Source organism: Bombus affinis, chromosome 4 (assembly GCF_024516045.1).
Source record: "Bombus affinis isolate iyBomAffi1 chromosome 4, iyBomAffi1.2, whole genome shotgun sequence".
NCBI classification, from domain to species: Eukaryota; Metazoa; Arthropoda; class Insecta; order Hymenoptera; family Apidae; genus Bombus; species Bombus affinis.
Window position 1 is genome coordinate 7,235,465 of NC_066347.1, and position 24,466 is coordinate 7,259,930.

At 40.2% G+C, this 24,466-nt stretch overlaps 2 long non-coding RNA genes across 3 annotated transcripts; one reads left to right on the forward strand and one right to left on the reverse strand.

The window, feature by feature from the left end:
• The first annotated feature begins 256 nt into the window (after positions 1–256).
• On the forward strand, positions 257–3,031 carry LOC126915866 (uncharacterized). Its single transcript, XR_007710367.1, has 2 exons — positions 257–1,295; positions 1,399–3,031. It is a non-coding gene; the product is annotated as an uncharacterized LOC126915866 (long non-coding RNA).
• Positions 3,032–3,265: 234 nt separating this feature from the next.
• On the reverse strand, positions 3,266–24,349 carry LOC126915860 (uncharacterized). 2 transcript variants are annotated; one of them, XR_007710360.1, is made up of 6 exons: positions 23,877–24,349; positions 18,826–19,026; positions 12,960–18,752; positions 4,617–6,821; positions 3,973–4,258; positions 3,266–3,856 (listed from the first exon to the last, which is right to left on the reverse strand). It is a non-coding gene; the product is annotated as an uncharacterized LOC126915860 (long non-coding RNA). The 2 variants fall into 2 exon arrangements; XR_007710359.1 differs by having other exon boundaries at positions 12,960–19,026.
• Positions 24,350–24,466: the final 117 nt, after the last annotated feature.

A 24,466-nucleotide genomic window follows, 5' to 3' on the forward strand; every position in this document is an offset into this window, starting at 1 on the left:
CGTGTAATTCGTTTTTTCGTTTGCTTTATTGCAGAGCTTGTTAATGTTATGCAAGTATTATACCTGTGCAAGAGGACTGAATTAATCATGGTAATCAAAATTTAATCAATATGTTCGATTTAGAAATAACATTACTTTAAAAAATATCATATAAAATTCCATGATATCTAAGTTGACCTATAATCGAATAAACAGGATCGAATAAACAGACATGGACACTTTTTCGATTCTTAAAAACTTCCCATTGTCGTGCCAAAATATATTTTCGTGCAGAGTGCAGCAAATGCTCGAAACGGGTCGTTGATTTTCTGCGATCGTGGTATGGGCGGTAAATAAATAAGACGCGAATACTGTCAACTCCCGTGGTACATATTTCATAAGGGCAGGGACGAGCAAGTCCTGAATTTCTGATTATATTAACGTAACCAGAATCAATTCTTTGCGATGCCCGTTACCCCTCGGTCGACTGTATTATACGATTACAATTAGTAGCACCCCCTGCGTATTCCCTGATTACATCAGAAACGAACCTCCAGAGGCTGCACAATTGGGTAGTTATCGATATTGGGGTACAGGATGTTTTCTTCGCAGGGAGTTAAACGTTATGACTTTTTCCTCGTTACGCCAACTTGCGTGTATCCAGGATATTTTAGCGACGTTCTGGCAAAGGAGGAATCAAAGCTGAAAATTTGATAACGTGCATATGTATATATAGTTGAACCTTTATTACTTGGAAACCTCTATAAGGCAACAATTTTGTTAAAATTCATAATTCATAATTCATTTCGCTAAAATTAAGTAAAAGTTACTTTAACTCGAATTATTTGCCATAGGTCCAGATACATTATTTTACATCCGTACCTCGAATTTGGAATAGCCAAATCTCTACACGCTGCTGCCCCCACGACTAGAAGTGCACCTATAGCTATGTGTCACAGCACGTGAGAAACCAATTATTTGATATTGTCCCCTTTCTTCCAACCGTTGGGATTGTCTTAAATAAAATAAGACATTGTATTCCTACCTCGTCGACGTTCGACTATGTGTACATTCATGGGAGGTAATTGTTTTTCATTAGTCGAATGAATAATTGTCATTATCTAGATATACTTAAGATAAATACATTAAAATAAATTTATATAATATAATACATAAAATAAATTTATTGCAAAGTAAATAATTTGAACCCAGAGAGTCACCTTATAAACGCCAGACAGCTAATAAAACTGCACTAACCGCAGGCCCTTCTTGCGCTGACAATTTGCTAAAAAATGCCATCACGCTCAGCTGCGCAGGTAAGTAAACAACTAACCAGAAAAATCCCCAAATACCAATAGAAAAGAATAGCCGCAGAAATAGCAAACTGGAGTAGAGGATATAATTTATGGACAATCTCAGGATCGACTGGATGTTATTTCTCTGCGGAAACAGCGACGACATCTTCATTCAAGGAGCCACTAGCCTCGAGAGAGCTATGGTGCCGATTCATCGTGTGCACAATTCGTCTCGTTCCTATTCACTCGTACGAAAAACGGAGTCAATGGGCCGTCGTCCTTGTGTTCGTTCCGGCTGCAGGCTTATTATTATGACCCGAATTATTTCGGGAATAGCAGTCAGTAGCTACAGGTGTACCCGTTCATGGATACGTCGTTCGGGACACATTCAGCGACGTACGGTCATTGAGAAGAAAAGTTTTTGCCGATGACGAATCGTAGGAAGATACCGATCCTCCGGGGAGGAAGCGTAAAAAGGATCTGCCGGCATTCAACGATCCGTTCGTCCAGAACGGACCGGCTCCCGTCGATGGAAAGCATCCTGGTTCTCCTTTTACATCGAATAATCGAGCAACGGTGTAATTGTGAAGTTGGAAGCACGCTGTTCACCGACAATGCGCACATTTGTCAGGAGAACAGTATCGATGAGCACTTCATTTCTCGAGATCGTGGAAAGTCCTCGAAAGCACACGCCCAGGTTATTCCAGCTGTGATTTGGAAAGTCCTGTATGGTGTTTTGGATTTATTTGAGTTTTGTATAATTCATATGTTGGTATCTTTGTTGTGTATTGCTGGAATTTAGAAATGTTTCTTTGTTAGAAATTGCCTATTAAGTTACTAGTGAATGATAGTTATTGGATGAATCCGAGGATGTAAGTTATGGTTCATGTTGTAAGAATATGTACGTTAGTAACAATCAATCGTTTGCTTCTTTTCGACGGTGAACTTAGAAATATTTCGAAAAATCTTAAAATTGAATATCAACTATGAATGGACAATGAAATTGAAATATGTAGCTACAAGAAGTCCGACATCTCGGATAGTTCTATTCATGAAAATGGCCACGTAGATATTTGTCCATTTTCCAACTGCTTCTTTGTGGTTCCTAGCTTTCAATGACAACTTCCTCTACTGCGCCTTAATTTGTGTTGCCAGTGATCCTGGCATCGTCATCAACCCTTGTAGACCTGCACGTTCACCGTGTGGTCATCCGTTATGGTTACCGGGCAAGTCACTGAAATCTTTGTCCGGAACGATCCGAACGCCGATGCAACGAACGTTAATGAGTATTGATGTCCTCGCAATTGATCGGCTGCCGCGATACCGCTTAGCGGAACTCGCATCACGCGGAAATCTTCCACGTTGCCGCATAATAGAGTCTATATCGATGATTAAACCATTGATATAGTTATCGATACGAGACACTTGGGATTATTTTTAAAAAAGATGCGTTTTGAAAATGTTAAAAAGTCTTGTTGAAGGCTCGTTGAACATATTTAAATTTCTTTTGGAACATGTTAAAGGGTAATAACAGTTTTTTTGAGATTAGTTCTTTAAGCTGTGTAATTTGTGAAATGTTTGTCATGGACATAAATGTTAATCCAACATCTCAAGCTTACAGGTCAAATCAAAAGCTGTAATACATGACTACATATATGTAAGATCGTAATCTGGGGATATTTCAGGGATCGATTCTGTAGTCTGAAAATCGAGTTTTTATTATCAAGTAAATAATAAAATACAGAAATAAACAACAATTAATATGCATCTATAACAACAAATAACAATAATTATATAAACGGGAAATAATAAGTCTTTAGTACAATGTTTACCTGAAAATCGAGAATCGATTTTCAACGTCCTGAGCTACCGATCTTTCTTCTTCAGTCTTTAAAATCTTAAATAACTATTCTGTAACCTTGTCTGTCTCTAATGTAACTCTCTGTCCGTCCGTTCGGGAAAAACGTGCTTCTTAAAATGGTCGTCCGTAAAACAAAAAGAATCCCTATTCTACATGAACTCTAGGGAGTTTACATATATATATATATATAAATATAAATGTTTGCGAGCATCTATTTGCAAACAGTGTTCATGAACTATTCGTCGACAAGACGCGTCTTTAAAAAGAGTATATACGAGTGAACCATCAAGGTGATGCGAATTCGTGCAAACTGCGAAGACTAAAGGGTACCTGCACGCGATTCTACCCTCTTGATCGCGATCTTTCGGCAATCCCTCGCTAGTCGTTGGTTGTAGCGTGGATCAGCGCGCAGAGGTAGCGCACAAGATGACGTGCGGCAAACATCAAAGCGTTCGACATCTTTTTAAGGCCGCCACCGCCTTAGAACTCGTTGAACTGGCTCCTCCTTTCTCTTTTCCCTTCGTGATTCCTCTGTATTCGTCTATCTTCATCGCGTATCGTTTCTCTGCCATTCTCCTCATCGAACTGACTCGTGAAGGATCTCGACGATGCTGCCGTGTGCGTATATGTTTTTTTCTTTCTGTCTTTCCTTCTGCGTTTCGTTCTTTTTCTTGGTCTTGTTAGGTGTTCAGTGTTCTTTCTCCCAGTTGATGAACTTGGCCTGGATAAGGATATACGCAGCTATGTATTTCGTATGCATAACCGCGCAGACGTTCGACTGATTGTGAGTAATGAGGGGAAGGGAGTATACGAAAGCGAATGGCGATCGTCTTTTACCTTGATTTCTACCGTTTCTTTGCCGCGGTTTCCACTTTCGTCGATACGAATCTTGTTTTAAACGATTTTATTCTCTTGCCTCATAGCATCGAGCAACAGTTATGGTATGATGATTAATAGCGGAAAATTATATTTGTAGTTTATAGTTTCATTAAAACGTGATATTTTCACGTGTTTGTGTGAGACAGCTTGTATAACTCCTCTTTCCTTATATCTCTATTATCCTTCACAATATTTACGCAAGCACTCGATCAATCATTTATTTTATCACGTGTGTCAATTGCATCTGAAATTAAAATCAGTTTTATTAAATTTTTCTCAGCGGAAAACCTTCAAATCGAAGGACTGTGTAATGAATTTATTGCTTTAATTCTTTGCAAGTGTAAATAGTATTATCTACGATTACAGAATAAAATTAACTTCTAAACAGTAATGCTCCTGATTCATATACAATAATTAATATGATAGTTACTATTTCTCTAAACAAATTTCACACAAATCTATGTTTCTCAAAAAAAAGAACGTAACAATATAAAAATCTATCTTCATGAAAACGTTCGTGTTATAGGAAACCTTTATGTCGTTACTAGGTCTAACCTAACGCACGCAAACAAGCAGCAGAAAAATGGTCCTGCCCGGCTTACCCGGTAAAACGGCGCTGGCAATTTCGGGAAAAATTCCGGACAACGATCCAGGTTCGGTCTCGACACCTTTTGTCAACGGAGGATCATCTTCGGTGACGTGTCTTTTAAAATCAGATAGCAAGTCCAGAGTAGCGCTGGCATCGCAGTAGGCAACTTGATATTATTTGTCACTGTTCAGTCAGGCAGGTTAGGCTCGGTAGAACCGTAGAAAAGAGATTAAGGGTATCCAAATATCCAAGTCCTGGTTAATAACGAGGCTAAACAGCAAGCAGCGAGTATCGTTCTAAAGTCTTGGTCTATTTTACAGCTGCCTCTGTACCACCGGCAGCGTTTATCGCCACTAGTCGTCCTAACCTTTACAAAAGACGCCTCGTAACCTAACACCCTTTACTTCTCAGCCACCTTCGTTTTTCACGGATTCATTACACTTAACGGAAGATTTATTATTTAAAACGGATTTACGTTAATTCGACAGAGCAACTTGGCTCCTCAGCAAGAACAGAAGGCTTGTTCTTAGGGAAGTAACAAACAAGCGATTATCCTTTTGGGTTTCAGCGGTAACCAAAAATTGAAAGATGCTTTCGTTGCATGAGATTTTTCAGTTTGTGGAATGAAGTACCGTTGGAAATCTTGCGTGGTGAAGTTTGAGAATTAAGTTGTTTGTTTCATGAATATTTAGTTAAGAATATTATTCTTTGATCTGTCAAAAGTAATTGACTTTACATCGTTAGTTTAAAAAATAAAAATTATGTAGATGCGAAATCTCAACAACATCTTTCATCACTCGTGTCATGACGACTCATTATCTCTTTGTCAACCGTATATCTTTCGTTTTTCTGCGCACGAATGAAACAAGTTTCAACGATATTCGTGCTTCTTACGATTTCACTTTCAATTTTATATTATTTTTTTTCCTTTAATCCTCGTGTTCGCGATAAGATTGCACCCTTCTTATTTTGCTATTCTTTATCTGGCCCGGTAAAAAAAAAAAAAAAAATCGTTCAAACCCGATAGAGGACGAATACGTACACGAGGGGGAATGTTAGAAATTCCTGGTCGTATAGTGTAACGCTCCGTTGACACGATGATGGATCGTCCACCTTGACCGGACAGGTAGTCGTACATTCACACTAACGCGCTGAAAGTGTATAATCGTGGCGGCACGCAGATACCTTTACAAGGGTCAACAACTCCATCAAAACGTGAAAATCATCTGATACGATGTTCGACCCGGTTGCTCGCAAACTTACCATGCGATGAACCTTAACACATTCACGAAATCCAGTGTTACATGATCGTTCTCAATAAACAATAGACGTACATATACATATGTATATATTTAATTATGAATACACATATGTGTACGTTCATAATTATATAAATATTGTGAATATAAATATTCTATACTTCATGAATGTAAATATTCTTTTATATAAGTACATCTAAATAACGTTTATTATTTCCTCTCTTCTGTTATATAAATTATTATCATAATAATAGTAGATTCCATCTTTCAAGGAATATTCTTGGAATAAATGTATACATACAATATCTATCCATACATTTAAACAAGATCTGAAGAGATATTGTTATCTTTATCATCGCAAAATTATACTAAGTTATGCCATATTACTTAACGTTTATTTTTATCGAATCTCAAAATCTTAAAATCTTCACAACCACTTTGAAGAGCCATTTGTGATAATTTTTACCAAAAGATGGTACTAATAGATCCAATTATTAGTATTCAATTATCTTAAACAATAAAGTTTAATCCCTATTCTTGATACCTGTACAGAACTTGGGAAAGTAGTTGTGAAAATACGAGGAACGTGTCGGAGTTCTATCAGTAAATGCGTATTAATTCCTTAGCCACAGTCATGTTATAGGATTCCCGCAAACTAGATTCGGGTTTGAAGAAGAATGGACGAAGGGTGAGCGATTACAATAAAGGTCTTTGCACGAGCAGCTAAGAGTTAAGTCGTGGGTAATAATTACCGATCCCTCGTTAGCACTGCCAATAGAGTGCCTCGCCCACCTGCCCACGGTTATAATAATATAAGCCGCCTCTTTTGCGGTTCGCAGCCCTCGCACGTGCCGTAGTCGGGAGTCTCCTTTATTCGTTTTCTGCCCTTCGTTTCTCACCCTTTGTGTGATCGACCGCTGCATCGGTACTTCCACTCTATATCTCTCTGTTCAGCCTTCCTACAAGATTTACAGATTTCTAAAAGGGATTCTTGAACTTGTGTAAATAATTCTTAAGTTATGGTCAAACTGTTGGTGAACAGGTTAGGGTCAGTTATCTTGGGATCTTTCTTTTGGTAGGTGTTACTTATCTTAATTTTACGAATGAAATTTTGATGACAAAGTTATGTATGCTGTGCTTTTTTCAGGTTTAGTTTAGATCTGTGACTTTGATGAGTTGAATTTTATTACTATTTTACTAATCTTTGCAAAGTGTTATAACAATGTCAGAGAGTATTTTGAAACTATAGACTGTGAGGAGAGCTTCGGTGGGATAAATTTAATTATTCAGAGTTAAATAATGGGTAACGAGATTGTCACATGAAAAAATATGGACATGCCAGCAAGAAAAACAGAAAGTAGGAATTCAGGTTATGTTTTAATTCTTCGTGTTCTTGTACAAGCAACAAGATTCTTGTTCAATTAATTGCGTTATTCAGAAACGATCAATCAGCAATTAGCTATGTACTGTCCAGCCTGGGGTGAGCAGACCGTGCAATCTAAAACAGACTAGGACATGGTGCATGATACAATTATAAATTATCTCGGTGGATTATTCGTCTTGAACGAAATGTATCATTAAATCGTTAGTACTTATACACATCGGTAACAATTATCAATAAAATCTGTATTCATCCAGATGTACAATTGTTTTACTATATTTTTTTAATGTACAGATACTCCAGACAGATTTTAGGGGATTGGCCCTTAACAAGAAACTTCTACAATTATGAGATTAAAAATGATCAAAGACAAATCAATTTCAGTTAGATAGGTTTTAGTCTTTTCATCCTGTACAAAGATGGAACGACACGCAGAAAAATAGAAGATTCCTAAATGAAGAAATTATAACTATTCCGAGGGAGTGACAGTCCAAATGACAAATCATCATCTAATAAACATCTGCAGTCTACTGTATACAAACCAAATATTCTCTCGTCAATGATACTCGTACAAAAGAATCTTCTCTAATCCAAGCAACGTGCAAACGATCTAAAGCAGTATCACGAACAACCGGAGATATTGACTCTAATTATGGATCTTGAGACCTTGACCACCCCTGTTCGGTACATTTACGTCGGCCTCGAGCGTTCTCGCGGTTTATTTTTCCCTGCCAATTTGCAACGAAACGTTGGGCCCGCGAAAGACGCCTTTGGCGGAACAAGATGGAGAACACGCAAGAGGAAAACCGGTGCGTCTCGAACGAAGAGGACGAGGAGGAAGGTACAGGAAGAAAAAAGAGATCGATCTGGTCACACATGACAATGTACGACGAAGGCATGATGGATGAGGGGGCGGCTAGTTTACGTGATCGGGACATGATCGCCGGCAAACGGGGTGGTCCGTCTGTCCATGTCCGCTCAGTTTTCTCTTTCTTTCGCACGAGGCTGGCTCGTCTCCGCGTCTTTCGCCCTTCCTGCGCCTCGAACGCAACACACGCGCGTACGAACGCACCCCTGTCACTGGTCTGACCGATCTTGTTGTCATATTCGACGGACGCGACCGTATAGCTGGGAAGAGCTGCTCCCTTACTGGGTTCTGCGTGCCAGCCAGTGCCTTTTATGCCGTGTTCACACCACATATTGACGAAAAACGGTCGTGTGCATGTTCGCGATGCTGGAAAATGAGATGGTCTCTTATTTCTTATCAATAAATTGTTTCTTGATAAGTTCCGTGATGTTAGATTTTTAGTTTTAACGAAAAGAGAACCCAATGATGTAGTGCTTCGATAACGTTAGATTTATATACTAAAATTCTTCGTAACTCAGTTTTGTTGTAATTCAACTAAAACGCTTTATCAAGAAATTACGTCCAAAACGCCAGACAACAACTAATTTATCACAAAATACACTTGCGACTATCGTATATGGCTATTTCACCACACAATCAAAGATCGATTTTCTGCTAGAAATTCGAACCTCCCAATCTATCAGCACCGCTCTACCAAATCTGTAACATCAAAGGCCCTCTCAATGAATCAAATCGATCAATACGATCTGGAAGATCGTTCGCAGATTCCATGTTGTTTCGGGGTCTCTCGTCCTACGATTTAAAATTCAGATCGTTCCACCGACCTGGTCGGTCGCCTTACCGCGTTCCATACTGCTTCTTTCTCTCTCTTTCCTTATACTAGATTTTCATACGGGACCCGACGAAATGCCGCTGAAATTCGTACGGACGTGGTGGATAGAAGCGGATGAAACTCACGCTGTGACGCGTTACGAGCGTACGGGAGCACGCAGTGACTTTTTTGACGAAGGAACGAATCACGGGAGAAGTTTTAGAGGTCCACGCGGAGAAACCAGTAGCCCCTCGTCGAAGTATCCCGCTGACCTTTCTTTCTTTCTCTCGTCTGCTCGATTCTCTCTTTAACAGTGGTGGATCGTCGTGAAGTTCTGACACAAGGAATGCTTTGCCTGATGCCGAGAACGAACCAAGCTACCTTGTTCGTGCTACCGGCCCAAAACGCGAACCTCCAAACGTCTTCCTCTTGTCGTACCTCTTTGATTCTATGCTGCGCCGCGTCTTGTTTCGATGTTACGTTTCTGGCAGCGACGTTGATTCTTTAGACTTTAGATATATCAGAGCGAGCCGCGCGAAACCATCGTACGCTGTCTAGTTTGAAGAATTCTTAATTAAATCTCGATTGGACGTTCTTTTGGCAGCGCTTAAAACGAAGGGAACCACGCTCGCTGTGATGTGGATCATTGGGTCTGGGATGAGTGCACGAGGTGATGGGGCTATTAGTAGCTTTTTCTCTGTCTTGAGCGTTCTTATACGGTATGGAAAGATCGCGATAAGGTATAGCGAGGAACTTTAAGGATGTCTTCCAATTGGTTAGAGTACACACTTATGTACAGTAGAATCTCGACTAACCGACGTGATGTGGATCGGATCTACTTTGGATAATCGAAAATTCGGATAATAAAAAGTTCTATTAACGTAACATAGATCGTATAATAAGATCATAGAAAACATATTGCTAATTTAATATTGTGCTCTTATTTAGGTATAATTCAGTGTTTAATCGTTTGAAGGATTGATTCGCTGCTTTTACGATGTGCATAACTATTAACACTTTCGTACTATACGAGTTAAAATTGAAATTTGAAAAAGATGAAGTTATGGTAAGGTTCAAAGCACCTCGGATAATACGAAACTTCGGTTAAACGGAACTCGGGTAACCGAGACTTTATCGTATTTATGGCGAGAGTTTGTTCCATTTGAACTATTTAAACAATTTTTAATCTAAAGATTTGAATATTTGAAATAGTATGAAGTAGTTATCATTTTAGAAATGTCTAACTGAGGGATGATTCGATCAACAGTATAACTAAAATCGTAAGGAAATATAAAGGAGTGCAATCAACCATAAGCATGTTAAACGTATGCAATACATTTCTTCATCTACCTCAAAATTTAGCAAACTCCAAATTCAACTTACGAGAATGGAATACCTGGCAATACCATTATCGGGTTTTCATTCGTGAAATATTACGACGTTACAATCGTGGTCGTGCGATAACGCAGAGGGGCAATCAAGAAAATTACGGTTAAGGATGTTAAACCACGAGGGCATAAGGAACGAAGGGGATGGTCGAGGTTTTAGGATAGTCGAGTCGAGTTCGGATCGACGTTTTCCCTCCTATCGAGACAAATGCACGAGCCTGATATCCGCGTAGAAGCGTCTATCGATCCTGGCCGTCGAAGGTCATTCGTTTTCATCCTAAATCCAGCGAGATTGAGGGACGCGACTCGATAAATGCCGGCGCAGAAATTGATTTAGAAGATTTTCACGGATCGTTTGCCAGCGCGGAACCCGTGGACAGAGAAACGGAGAACGCGTGTCGTTGTGCGACTCCACGTCGATGTGTAACGTGCTCGATCACACACAGATGACCAATCAGGGAGCCAACTGTTTCCCAAGAGTTGGGAAACCGAGAATGGTCCGCTGTTGTTATCGTGTTCCCTATACGTGCCCCCTCAATGATCCTTCTCCAACAGATTCCTTCTGTTCTCGAGCTGCGTTTTATAGCGCCTCGTACATTCTCGCGTCTTAACCATGCCAAAACCTCTCGATCATTTTCAACCGTGCTTTTCCTATATTTTCTTTGCTAAACAATATCTTAAGTTCAAGCAACATGCTACATCCTTTTGACTATTGTCAATCGTGTTTCTTCTATATCTTCTTCCTCTGTCTTTTGTCAAACACTTTCGTAAGATCGAGAAAATACGAAAGAATCATCGTCGACTTTTCCTTTCAATTTTATTATCAAGTTTTTGTTTAAACGTTAAGGGTTTACTGTTATTTATTGAAACGAGAAGGAAATTTGAGAAACGTGGCAGAGTTAAGCATTACAGTTTAAGTATTAGCTTGATGCTAGTTATATAGTCGATAATAAAAAGAATCTTTAATTCTTTTATTTAACAATACAATCAAAACTGTAAAAAGCCGTCATTGCTATTTATTTCGCTATGTCAACAACGTTGAAGGATGTAAAGAGTATGTGAAACTCTTTTACATACACGCAATATGCGCATAGAAGCGTGTACACACGTAGATGCGTATATATAGGGCTTGACATATCGCGTAAGTTAAGATAATTGGTCGTACGACAATCGGGGCAAATATTATTTCGCGTAAGGGCGTACAGGGATTATATTTGTATGATAATACCACATGCATGGGTGGTTCCCTATAATGGCAAAAAGGGGACACGATATTTGGGGGACTGTCCTCTCGATTCGTTTCGCTATTATTCGTTGTAATCGTCGCTTCATAAATATTCGCGATTTGACTTCTCTCTTGCCGGTCGTTTACATAACACAAGCACTGTAAAAGTGATATGAGAAGGATACGTGAAAGATACGTAAAAGCACCTTTAACAAGAAGATCATTTTTTGAGACACACAGAGATTCACAAAACTATTTCCACGCTTACCATTCAAAAATCTATGTACCATTGAAAATTGTTAAAAATTTTATCAGCCCTGCAACAAGGCACAATTATCGTCATTGTACCGATGAAATTTGAAACAGGAACGAAACATTTACTCCGCCCCCGAAACGTAACCGCTCTCTCCGAGCGTCTTCTTCAATTAATTCGATCGCATTGTCTTTTTAGCATATCGGACGAGGCAAAGGAAGGATCCAAAGGCAGCGCGAGCCTTCAAACAATAGAACGCGAGACAGCTTCATATCCATGGGACGTGGCCATCGGTCTGGAAAAAATCCGGAGCGACACGTTCGAACGATTCGAAAATTCGGTAGCTTTACGTTCCCCTGAAGATGATACCGTTGTTGCGTCCCTAGGGTGCCTTTGTAACCAGCGGCCACCGCCACCCCCGCGCGAAAGCCTCTGCTTAAGGGTCGGATAAGAGGAAGAAACAAATCCGCCACCTTTGGATATGAGAAGACGAGCGATGGCCGCCGCGATAACCGATCGGTAAGCCGTCTAGGAATGTGGCCTCCTCTGCAGCTCCCTTTCTATTTTATTCCTGCCTCTCTTCCCTTCTCGGTTCCAAGAGTGCCTGACACGACATCCGAGAAGCCTTCATCAGGACCCTGATATCGAATGTGTCCGCTGTTACCCCGTCAACCGTCCACGAAGGATCGAATACGCCTTTGACTCTCTCGATCGTGGTCAACGCCGAGATCCCTCGACTTTTCAGAATTTCTAAAGGCGACGTGCGTGTGCTTTTTTGTTTTCTTCTTTTCGTGTAGACTACCCCGGTAGATAGGATGACGGCGAAGCTGGTGAAATGGTAAAGAAAAGAGAATTGTGGATGGTCTTGGTTTTTTTTTTTTTGTTGAGATAAGAAGGTAAGGCAACGTAAAAAGTGATGGTATTAAGTATTAAGTCTAAAGAGATGATGTAAGGTAGCTTTAAGGTATAATTCTCTATGCATTTGGAAACATTAAAAGTATATATGTAGAAAATATATAGAAAATTATTTGTGAATGGCGCGTCATAGAGAAAATGGCAACAATTTTGAAAGAATGTAATATGATATTCTTTTGCAGATAAATAACCAGCCCACGCCGATGGACTACGCATCTACGCATCCAAAGGAATCTTCTATATATTCCAAACTTACCTTTCCTTAATGTATGTGTAAGCATACACCTCTAGTTGCACGAATTTGCTCAATATCACCTCATTCTTTTTTTCTCGAGAAAGCTCAGAAAGTTCAGAATAGTCAAACTTCGGCGAGGCGATCAGAAAAATTCCCGTCACGATGCACACGGCGGCGTCCACGTGGAAACGTACGAAGAAAGGATCTTAACCTCTAGCCGGCTCTTCTTGCTCTCACGATTTTAATCCGTGGAAATTGTGTCGGCAAACACGACGATTGTTCGCTAGGAGAGAAAGAGAGGAAGAAGCGCGCGCAGCTTGATCTGTCACGGGCATTGAGGATCGCGGTCGGATGATCACGCGTAAGCACGTTATTCGCAGCGGCTTTTCAGCCGTGGTATCGTTGCCTCTTATAGGGGTTGGACATCGCAGCGCGCCGCTCCACACGGAGGGGATGGGGCAAGTAAGTCCCACCACCGTCGCTACGCGGATTATCTCTGGGCGGCGCGGACCGACACCGGCTTTTTTTCCTACCTGGACAGCTAGGTCGTCCAGGATCCCGAGTTACCTGGTTTGATTCTCCACTGGTCGCGACAATGGCTGATATTTGTGGGTAATAGGGTGTTTCCTAAGTTTTCTTAGCCTCGCTCACTGTGTGTTTCGTCAGATACGTATACTGATGAGAGGATGTGGAATAAATTTTGAACACACAGAGTACACAGGGTGTAGAATAATTCTTGCGCCTTCATTTGGTTTTTGCTGTTTTCTAAAAATGTGATTTACAGAAGAAAAATTTTAAGAAATCGCGCTTTTATTGATCAATGTGAGAATTACGCCTTTGTAACATCGAATACGATAAGTTACTCTTAAATGACGGATAATACGAATTTAAAGATGTCAGAATAGTAATCCAATCGAAGAGACGATGTTTTATATCGATGTATAAGCTGTTCAACAGAAAACTCATCAAACTTTTTACCGTTAACCATGTAATCAATAACATGGCAATAGAATGGTAATATTGGTAATAATGTTAATAGAAAACCTATGTAATCAAGCTCAGATTGCATTTCGATCTACTAGTATTCCTGCTTACATCCTAAACAAACTCCTACTTTTTCTATGAATACATCCGCAACTTATGCAGCCCAATCGGTATCCGGCGCCAAACATCAAACGCACGAAATAACACAGCGCCGTCTAAATCGTCTCGAAAAAGGAAGAAAGGAAGAAAGTAAAAAGAATCGCGGCAGATATCCGCGAGCAGCATCCTCCTGGTTCCTCGACGCTGTTACGGATCGCAGCTGTGTGCATCGGATCCAGGCTACCTAATTTTCGAGAGGGCGTACAGCGCGCAAAGGGGAGAAGAGGGGGTCAGAAACCACCTGGAATCCCCAGGATCAGGGGAGTGAGAGCATTCGAATGCGTCGAGCCGTACAACGAGCCGCCACAGAATAAGGGATGCTCTTGCAATCCTGTCCTTGTCTCTCTGGCCTTCAAACGCTGGCGCACGCTTCTGAACCATGTTTTCAGCCTATGGTATCCATCCTATGGCACTTTTTACAGGGCACCGATATACTTATACATATAACTGAACGGCGTACCCTCGTTGCAACTACCCTTAGTTCGAAGGGTACCGGCGAGACTTAAACACCAGTATACTTACCGCATGTTGCCATAATGAGTGGAAAGGGACTTGGAGGGGATTTTGGGGCAAGAGATGTAGAGGGCAGAAAGCCCAGCCCGTTCCTCCTTTTCATCGAACGCCGCAAAAGGCGGCCGATGATGCCTCGAAAGAAAGATTAAAGCGCCCGCGATCCGAACGCCACGGTTTGTTTATCGGTCGCTTTTTCTTTTCCTTTTTTCTTTTTTTTTTCTTTTTTTTTTTCTTTGAAGGCGGTTCTCTTCTACTCGCGGCTTCTCTTCCTCGTTCCGCGCTTCCTCAAACGCACGGCGCACGCTTCGCGTTGCAAACGGACCGCCAGACTTTGGTTAATATGTATGTTATGTGGCTTTGATCCGAACTTTGGTTTCCTCTTTTTCCTTGCCCGATTCTTTTCTTTTTGCCGCTTGCTTCTTTTCTATCCTACAAAGTACATATATGTTCGTGTGCACACGCAGTATATATTGAAGAGTGAAGCCGTTATTTTATTAGTTTTAAAAGGTTGTATTGACGAATAAGATGATTTGGTTGACGTTGGTGAGTACTATGTACTGAGGATTTGATTAGATTGATTTAGTGGATGCCTATTTTGTCCGATATTTGTCTAATGTTAACATTTGTATATATTACTCATCAAAATATTTCAATAACGTTTCCTTGAATGTTGAAATTAATTGCAAACCTCAAACATGTTTAAATACATAGATCTCGAAAATCACTAAAGCTTCAAAGTTTTGGAAATACAGCGATACACAACATATAATATAAAAACAAAGTGCGACATACAAAAGTGAAGAAAAAAAAGCAAATATTCAAGAAAGCCTAATGCCAAGGGATAACCCTTCCATGTTGACTCCTCGGGTTCCATTACGCGTGTAGGATGTTCAACAAGCTGGTCCGGTTAGTTATTCGGCAAACGCCACCAGCAGCGTAATTATTATCGATATTGCGCTCTCCGGTTCGTGCATCGCCGCCTGTCTGCAAAATGTATTCCTCTGATGCGCATACCAACGTGTACAAGGGTTCAATCGCGGTTTGGCGAGGGGTTGGAAAATCGGCCAGGGGGATGCGCAGGGGGATGTTTCGTAGTAGGGCGGACCAGTGAAGGGAAAACATGGTGGCCACTGGTTGCGGCATTCATCAGAGGCGGTACTCTGCGTATACCTTTTGAGATCTCTCCTTTCTCCTCTCCTCTCTCCTCGTTCTTCTCTACCTTTTTTTTCTCTTTTCTCTTTTCCTCTTTCACTTCGATCGTTCACGTGTGTACACGTCGGTATACAACGAAACACCAAAGGGGGTTTGTGAAAAAAAAGCTTCTTCCATTGAGAATATTCGCAATAAAGGGAACCGCCTTCGTCGGCTCCTTTCACCTAATATTCCATTGCCGAGGGAAAAAAAATCATTCGCCCGTATTTACACCTACTTTCGGCTACTTGGAAACGCATTATCGCGCTCCTCTCCGAGAGCACGGTCTACAGCCGTTTCTGAAAAGTTACACGATTTCACGGATACGCGCGTACCCAGTGTATTGTGTCGCGCACAGTGGAGGTACCAATGATACGCCTTTTGTATTATTGTTGTTTCGTTTAAGCAGACTGCGGTGGATGGCTATTTAGCGTTTGGCAAGTGTTTGAAGCTTACAAGATTTATCGAGTAGATCGTTCCTCCTATGTTTTTGCTAGATTATGTGGTTATTCCGGATACAGATTTTTCGTCTAGTTTATATCTGTAGTTACGACCCAATATTTTTAGTTACATGTGACGATGTAATTCATTTATTTATTATGTTAGAAATATATAGACGACTAACTATTAAATATTTTATTAAATGAAGATGTAGTCTCGTTCGTAGAAGTTTCCTTTATTCGTAGTAAGGAAATTCGTAAATTTTTGAAGCTACTAGAAAATGTGAAAATATTCAGACCACAAATGTCATGACGATGTTTCCTCTATCGATACGTCGGTATTATTTGACATTTTTTTTGCTCGAGACTCAGCCGGTTATCATCGACATTAAGTAGCTCGTTAATCCACAAAGCCATACTACCAAACTGTATGTAAAAACGCCATTAACTTTCTTTAACATGCTACACGTGTAAAAAGGAAAATTCGATAAAACAATTTTCTGCGACTTCTCAACGACGAATCCCATCTTCTGCCAGTATTACCACTGATTAAAAAAAGGGATAGAACGTATAACGAGTTGGCGTTTTCACAAAGCCGTAACACAATCGTGAAAAGAGCATTGAGAACGAGCGTTTGGGACGAGGAACAGGTAGTAGGAACGTTTCACAGGTAAAACGCGAAACGGGAACGGGACGGGATAGAAATCACGGGGAAACGACTTTTAATTACGGGACAGAGGGGAGGCGCGTACGCCGCGGCGAAAGAACGAGAAAAAACGAGAAGGGAGCGGCATGGATCAGAGGCACCACGAATGTTTTCAATTACATTTGCAGCACTCCCCAGCATCGGTGTCTGATTACACCGAGATGTCGGGAGGCTCGTTTGCCGCGAAATGCACTTGCCGTTTCGATGCCGCGCCTTGTGTTCCCGTCTTCGCTAAATCGGCCTATGTGTATAACAGCGAATTCGCCTAACCCAATACGTACAAGTAGACCAAGCATTGCTTATTCGAATTTTCAATCGTCCGAATATTTATCTTTCTTCCAAGTGATATCATGTAAACAAAATTAATATTCTAAATACATTTCATAATATTAGGTCATGCCATAAGTTCGTGCCGACTTTTGTGTATACATTTCATGTGTCGATTTATAAACATACGGCGATAAGGGACCGATGCACTTGAAAAATGGGAAGAAATTGTACAACGAGAGGGGGATTACATTTTTTCATAAAACTGAAAGGTATGTAAAGAATCTTAACATATATAACCGCTCGAAAAACGGAACGAACTTATGGGATGACCTAATATATTCTTTATGTATCAACGAGTTTAGTGCTTGATTAGATTGTACTTCTGAACTTACCATTTTAAGGATCAAGATGCTAGGTAAACGATATAAATTAAACAAAAATAATCTTAAGGAATTGGTTTAAAAAAGGTTTGTAATTTTATAGCTTAAAAATATACTAATGTGTAATACAAACTATAGTATACTACATATAATATGTTATATGTAATAAGTCATGATATTTGTACGAAGCATGAGAAATTTGATTATCCGATTAACCTGTAACTATTTATACGTTTTTATATTGTGCCAATAATTGAGATTACAGTATAGAAAGGCGAATCATCTGATCATCTTCTTCCTCTCATTCGAAATGTCCTCGTCAGTTACCATCGATTCCCTTCTCGAAACTCGTCTTTCGGTAACCTGATACATTTTTTGGTCGCCGAGTGGGCCCATTTTTATCCCGCTATGTAACCACTGAGAGATTAGGCGAAATATTTATATACTATGTTTCTTTCGGGCGAAGTTACTATGGGTCAAAGCTCTCAAAATAAAATGTGCCCTATATTTTCTTAAGAAATTTATCTTATCTTATATGTTGCTATCTGATCCATTCGATCAAGGTACAAAAAGTAGTACACAAAGTAGTACAAAGTAGTTTATTCTTTGCACTTCTTTCGCCGATATCTGTAATGACATGTCTGTATGACATGATTTTGGATGCATGCAAAAATATTCACTAAACAACAGGCAAAGCCACCATATATTCAGCTATCCGTGACACTGAGAACTTCCGGTGTCCTCACCGGAAGTATATGCAGCGAACCACGATCCAGCCACTGGATCATATTTCTCGCAGGATTTGCCACGTTGTTGTGTCGAATTCACGTGCCGTGAGATTAGCCTAATAATTAGGAAATGAGGCTGCCATTTAAAGCAGGCGGTTCTCGTAGAAAACGGATGTTGGAAAATATTTTTTCCGGGGATCCATTGCACGGTCTCGCTGTCATGAATGAAAACTTGACTCTCGGCGGGTATCAGCATTTCCGACTAGGTGAATTTCATATTCCACGGGTATTATTTGAACGATTAACGCGAATGGAAAAGCTCGTTGCCAGTCCCTGCCCTCGTATTGTTGGCAGCATTTTCAACCGAAGCATTTACAATTCTCTCTTTATTGCCTTTCGGCTTATCCGGATTGCGTCGGGCCGCGAGCGAGCCGCGTTTCATTCTAATAATAACCATTAAGTTAACGAACTGCAACGCGGCTGTTTGAACACCGCTGGACACAGGGATTAACGTACCATTAATAAGATTATCCGCGTAAACAATAGATTGTCCATTTCCGACCTCCGGCCATCCGATTTCGCCGGATATATAATGTGAGCCACGAGACTCGCGGTTTATTGAAAAACTCGATACACGGCCGCCAGAGATTTGCAAATGCGACAATTCGTATGCCAATATGGCGAAGATACGGTGTGGCGTTGACGACGAAATATGGCCTATAAAAGAAGGAGATTAGAAATTATTATTTGCTAGATATGGTTAGATGATATTTTTCCCATTTTTTAGATTGATGTCGTACGACCAAGATTATTAGGTGGAAATATTTAAAGATGAACTACTATATAGTGATTTATGATTTTTATTTTGTAGAAAAGTAAAGGATATATATGTATATAATGGATGTAATGTATATAAAGGGTCACATGTATATAATGTGATAGAATGTTATCTTAAATGTTTTTCACATTCCACCAAATAGTTTCTCATGCGAAATGTGTAAAAATATATATAAAAATCGGTATCTTAAAAAATTACATTTTAATAATTATTTATAGTAGACAATTTATAGTAGACGTCGTTCAACTTTTCAAAGTATTCTAAACTTCGCAAAAATGCAGAGGAACAATGATTACATCTATGAAAAACTTCTCTGTCAAAGAGATAATGAATAGTGGTAAACAGAAGTAAACGCAATAATCGAGAAGCGTTACAGACAACTGACCCATGGAACATCGATTTGGCACACTTTTGAGATAAACTTTCAGTCAGAAGCCAAGTGGAATTTCCGCAGCAAAACTATCCGATACGGCCGATGTTTGACATACACGTTTCACGAGCATCAGTCGACGTCCCAACGGTACGTGTCGTCGTCGTTTGCAACAGGAACGCATGGCACCCGTCGATTTCAACTTTAACTTGATAAATCCAATTGTACGCGCTGGATAAGCTGAACGGTACACGAGGGGCGTGACGAAAGAGCCGCGTCGAAATTCTGACAACGATATGACTGTCCCACGTTTCACGGAAGCCACCTAATCCTACCGATACAAATGCTATTGATCTTTGTTCCATTATATAGTTCAATTTGAACGAAGCTTTGCATCTTTGATAGAAAATTTATCGAGAAAGAAGGAAGAATATCAAGGGATCAAGCGATTTCCTCGTTATTACTGTGACGTACTTTAATATTAAGACTACATTTTTGATATTTTCTAAAACTAAATTGTTTTCCATATTGTCAGTGTGACACATAAAAATTCGGCCAAACTTAAATGATATTTACATGAACAACATCTATCAGTGAGTCGAGCACCGCACGAATGCAAAAAGAACAATATGCAAATATGTCTTATATCGATTACATATTACAAAACCAAAATGTAAGAATAGAATTTTGTTATACGGATTATGCCGGTCATTTTTCACTCACTTAACCAATTTTCCAACGAAACCCACTTTTCTAGCCAACCGGTGCGGGTAATGTCCATTTAGCATTCTTAAAGATTCAGGACCCAAACCCATAGGATAAAGCTTAGAAGCTCACAACCTGTTGACAGGAATCTTTCGAATCAAATGGTAAATACTTTGCTTAAGATGGGTATACCGTTAAAAAGGCAAAGTGCATTTTCAAAGACTCCGGATAATATTTCTAGGAAACAAATTAACTGTAAGAGAAGAGGCAAAAAGAAATGAAAGAAGATGATTATGGGGTTCTTTGTATCTGTGTTGATATAGAGACGGTTACAAACAATTCAGAGGAAGAAGTACAGGCGGAAGTATCGTTTGAATCGTCTGATCCATGCTTGTATTCGCGGAGCATTTTAATCGGGAGCCACGCGTAAAGAGGGTGCTCAGTTGTGGGATCAACGACCGAAATAAATGAGAAGTGTCACTCAAGCGTCGAGACATAATTATATACATAGGTATCTATCCGCTACCCATCTACCCGTTCTACTTTAATCTAGTTACATATCTGGTAATCGTCCATCTTCCTCTCTTTTCCTCTTCTCCTCTCTCTTTTCGTACTCTGTTTCCTCCTTTCATCTGAGAAGACCGTCTATGTACGTAATCGAGCCAGGTACAATTTGATCAGTGAGATGATACGAGAATTTTGCTTGCAAGCAGATTTTTCTGCTTGAATAATTTTATTGTTGAAAGTTTCTGGGAAAATATTTCTCTATGCTAAGGAAGTCGTGAAATAGTTTTCCGAAACGTATCGTTGATAACTGTTGTTGATAATCTATGGATGAGATCGAAGGATTAGTATCGAATAATTCGAAGGTAGTTCATTTATTCCCTTTTTAGTTCTGCAATTACAATTTATTTATTTTTTTTATATATAAAATTAACTTCAATTCTAAGCTTAATTCTAATTTATACTTTATGTTACATTTTTCAGGTTCTTATTCTGTCCAACGAGTCCAATTGATAAGAGATAAGCATAACCGATTACACGATATCCCAACAATTGTTTTACAATTATTATATAATGAATTATAATCTTTACAATATTTAAACTGAGTTGCTAAAGCTGAAAAGGTTAATGTTTGAAGAGGTAACTATCTAAGTAAAATACCAAAATTGAGAATTGATCCTAGTTTCGTTCAGGTTATGATACGTGATCTTATTTCCCTCTTCTAACTCATTGGATTTCTCATTGGACAGAGAGTATAAACGCCACATCCTCGTCTATTTTTCGAACTTGCCGGTCCCTTTTTTTCAACAGTAGCCTCTGAACGAAACACTTTCAACCGGATGTCTCGGAGGACAGGACATAGTGTGACGGAACTTTCGTTGAATGGCCCGTGCACACGTCGATGCTCCGGCCTGATCGATTCCCGTGCCCCGGCACCAATTACCCACGGATCGGTGATTAATTGCACACTCGGTCGAGTACACGTATTAAGTAGCGTCGCTAGTGAGATCGGCCGTCCTTGGCGGTGTATCTTCGGTGTTCTTCCCTCGGAAAGTTCGGGCGGTGTATGACCACTCACGTGTAGGCAAAATCGACCGAGTGCAGGTTGCTGTCTTTTTAGCTAAACTCCGACTGTTTAAGGAAAAAACATGAGACGATGTCGCGGCCGTATACCGTGCTGCTCTTTAGCACGTGAAAGAAAGGTTCGTACTAACGAAGTGGAAACTGTTTGTTGCGAATACATTGTTCTCGTGTCGTTCTAGAAGCTGCTGTAAGATTGTCGCTTTCTTTCCTTGCTAAATTTTTATTTTCGTAACGACATATACAATGGTGTGTAAAATTTTCTGGTTAGATAGATTTCTCACTTTATACGTACATATTTCAAGAACAACATCTGGAAGAATGTTAACTAATATTGGGATGATAATAATAATAATTTGAATAGTATTGGATATAAGAAAATAGTACAATAAATAAAGTATTGTTACATAGACATATGATATAAATTAAAGTTTCTTGAAATATATCTTTTCGAATATAAAGTGAAAAATCTGTCTGCATACCACTATACTAGTTACCTATATACATAGTACATATGTATTTTCACTTTGTCATTAAATTTTACTACAATATTATTCCGTGGTTATCAGATAATAGAAATAACAGTATACGCATAATACAGTATATCTTATTATATTATCCTTTCTCTATAATTAGAATACTTTAATATCTATCATCCGATGAACGCAGAAAGAAGCATAGTCATGCTCGAAACGTAAACAATTATAAATACTCAATTAGATCAACAGACTAACGAAGATGGAGGAGGTGACACGAAAAAATGCTGTTCATTATAAACAATAATTAATATTAAATCGGCCATTCATCCGGCATTGAATAACGTCGAAACGAGAAACGATGATTGGTAGGAAAAATCGGGACACGCACGAGAATGCATCTCTCGCGCTCGAAAATAATTAACGACCATAGGAGTCGTCTGTTTTTTCTCTTTCTCTTTTCATGCGTCGAGTACGTCGCCGAATGGAAGGAACAATCGTTGGAGATTTATATCCGAAATGCATGTGCGACACTCTGTCGTGATCCATTATACTTGGTATGGGTGTTAACACGTTGCTTGTCATTGGTAACGATTCTCTCTCTTGCTTCTTTTTCTTTTCTTTTGTCCTTTTTTTCGCGAAGTACACGCTCTCGAATTAACGCCTCAACCGTCGCGTCGGACGAGAATTAAACGCACAGGTAATTGGACCGTAATTGGAGTCACCTGTTCTAGGGCAAAACGATGTCGACTTCGCGATACGATCGAACGTGTCCGAACAATTATTTCGCGTGTGTGCTGCCTTCTTGTGACACGATCTGAAGTTCACGTCTTATGTAATTAAGTATATACAGTGTGGATGATACAGTAAGTACTTACATAGATTAGACGATTTATACAAAGTATCAGTAGTACAGAATAATTATTGTCATACAGAGAAACTGTTTAAGATAAAAGAAAGCAATGCAATGTACGTATGTAGGAAATTAAAATGTTTTTCTTTGATATACGGATGCGTAAAATACACATATTGATGGTTGATGGACGATTGGTGGAATGGGTTAACTGTAACGCAGTATTCCACGAAGTAGGGAATTAAAGGTAGGTAGGAAACTTGTGAGTACAAGCATGTGTGCATAGGTGGCAGTCGAAGACTGACATTGTTCAATCTCGTATACTTCCGAATGACACCAGTTCCAGTTTAAGAAACTTCCTCACGTTGCCTTTACGTTAAAAAACCCTAGTTCACATGTATTCGTGCAATGTATAAAAGAAACAATGTGTAACGAATATTTGTAAAAAGTGGTGTACATAAAGAATAATGTTTGTCTATGTTGGAAGACGCGGTAAACAGTACAAGACGGTTATACAGACAAGAAAATGTATGGCAGGAAAGAGACACGAGAAAAAAAGAAGGGTGGAGGAAAAGGAGCAATAAAGTAGCAAATTGCGACACACGTTCATACGAGAATCTCGTTCACGCATCCTCACGTCCGTGCGCGTACACAACTCACACATATGCACACATACCTGTATAGGACTAACATGTAAACGACGCACAAACACACGCGCATACGTACGGATCGTCGACTTACCTCTCGGCGCAGAAATTCGGGCGGCTAGCTGAAGGCAGAGAGAAAAGAGGCAGGAAGATGACGACGGCCGCGACGGCGTTGCGTGCAAGAGTGGCGTCGCGACGCCGGGCGTCGACGTGCGTCGCGCACGCCGCGCGGTGCTGCGCCGCCAAACAGACAATGGCGTCCTGTGGCGCGGTCCAACGACAAAGGGCGCCACCTCCACGAAGCGCCGCCCATTTCCAACATCCTCGTCGTTGAAAGTGGCTCTGTGGCACGAATACTGGCTGGTGAAGGCTCGAGAACGTTGCGACGTCGCACGATGTTGCTTGTTCGATTTCCCCCACTGTAACGGCATCGGTGCAAACGGGGAATGTCGGATGTACGAGAAAACGAGACACGACCACGCCAGCGTGTCGCTAGCTCCACCCATAGACACGCTCAGGCGAAACGGGACGCTGGTCGGTCTCGCAGCCACCTCGGCTTCGGCGACTTTGCCCGGCAGCGCAGGAACCTCGTCGGGCTAGCTGAGCCTGCTGTTAGAAAGAGAAACGAAGAAGGAAAGAGAAGACAGCCCGATAGAGAGGGAGATCGTACGGTTGGGAGTGTGT